The sequence below is a fragment of the Cynara cardunculus genome (genome assembly GCF_001531365.2).
Source record: "Cynara cardunculus var. scolymus isolate 2C chromosome LG 12, CcrdV1, whole genome shotgun sequence".
NCBI classification, from domain to species: Eukaryota; Viridiplantae; Streptophyta; class Magnoliopsida; order Asterales; family Asteraceae; genus Cynara; species Cynara cardunculus.
Window position 1 is genome coordinate 27,897,300 of NC_037539.1, and position 2,011 is coordinate 27,899,310.

Consider the following 2,011-nt stretch of genomic DNA (forward strand, 5'->3'; position numbering starts at 1 on the left):
TGTTATTTCTGCTCATTTATAAGTTCTTTTTGCAGCATGAGATACATATCAGGGCTGCCACTACCTGTAAAATTTTGATGAGAACGACCCATTCTGTACCTAATTCTTGATGATTTTTTTGTACCAAATTTTGTGGGTTCTGAAAAATGGCATTTAGCTTCTAGGCATTTCAATGTGTTTGAGCCCATATGCTTCTCTACAAGTGTGTGTGTGTGTGTGTGTGCCAAAGCATACATACCCCTGTGCCTTGGCAAACAGCATGTATAAGGAAGTAAGTTATTGCATTCTAATTTTTTAGCATTACAGCAGCAGCAGCAGCAGTAGCAGTTTGCTGCAAATCAAAATGTGAGAAAAACAAAACACACACACATACCATAATTCTATCATTTTTGGTTTAGATATAGATATAGAAAGAAATGTATGAGGATTTACATTGAAGGAAGTTAACAGTTGCATAGTGTGTGACCTGTTTCTTCATGTGCCTGCTGCCTGCTGCCTGCTGTTGACATACCCCATACATGCACTGCTAACTCTAACTCTAAACTTCTTTGTGGTCTACATTCTTTGAACTGCATATCCATGTTATTTATTAGAACCTGCACCTGTGTACAAATGGTAGCAGCACAACACAGTACACCTGCTGCCTGCTGTTGAAACTATGTAATATAAACAAAGAACAAATCACCAATATAACATTGTTCTAAGCTTCTACCTGTCTTAATGAATTAACTAATGCAGATGTAACAGTTGCCATGAACTTTCCTCATCCAGATGGTTCTTGATATATTAACCCTTAATGACAATTTGTGTTCCACTGCGCCGCTGTGGTTTGAGATCTATCAGCTCCTGTAAGCGACTCGGATAATTAAAAATCTAATCTCGAAGGGACTCAATAATCTGTTTTTGTTGAAACTTATATGATTACTGTATCACACAAAGATATATAACCTGTGCATAAGGTGCAGCAATCTTGACGAATGAAAAATCTGGAACGAGTAAATAGCCAATTCTAACTGTTGATGAACAGCAAGCTTCAGTCCATGTCATTTATAATTCTTTAACAAGGTATAAAGGAAAACGTTATTGTTCAATACTTCCTATTGTTTCTATTTAGATGTCCAATTTTCACTTTTTGATCTTTTTATCTTTATTTTTTGGAGAATCAGTTTCAKATTGTGGGTATTTTTAGCTCAGGTTGGACTTATGGTTGCTAATATCTTTATTTAATGAAGTTGGTATTACAACGATCTTCTGATTTGGGTTTGCTATTGTTTGAGTTTGTCATGGCAGGTTTCTATGGTATCACGGCTTAAACATGATAATGTCGTGGAGCTACTTGGATATTGTGTGGACAGTGGTTTGAGAGTACCACTATTATCTTTAATTTCTTGCAATATTTCTCATACCCTTGTGGTTTCATAAACTATTATCTTTAGTTTCTTGCAATATTTCTCATACCCAAAATCAGTAGGCTATGCTTTTAAGTGGTCTTTATGTGTTTACACAGAAAAAAACAACCTTTGAACTTTTTGCCTTTCATCATCAAACCTGTTTTACATTAAGCATGGAGCTTTAGTGCACAAGGATCAATATAAAAACCTGTAAAGGGATGGTGTGTTTTGTAGTAGAAGTGGGTTCAATACCCAAGTTGTTTGTAGGCCTTGCCTGTTTTTGCTGTTGAAAATTAAAAGAGAAATAGGYTGCTTTATTCATCTTTTTCTATTTTGATCTTCTGTCTCCCATCACATTATGAAATTTTATATATAATGTCAACACTGATTTGGTTAGTTGTGCATTTACTGTTGGTCTGTGATCTGACCCACTTCTTGATTATAGAAAACAACCTCTAAAGCCAAACATAAATCAAATGAAATGTATGCATTTCCTACTAAATACACGGTTTATGGGCTCATAAACATGCAAGTTGAACTCCTTGCATGATCACATCTGATGCAGTTAATTTTTTTATTTATAGATTGCCCTACCCAAGTTGAAGCTATTTGTCACAACC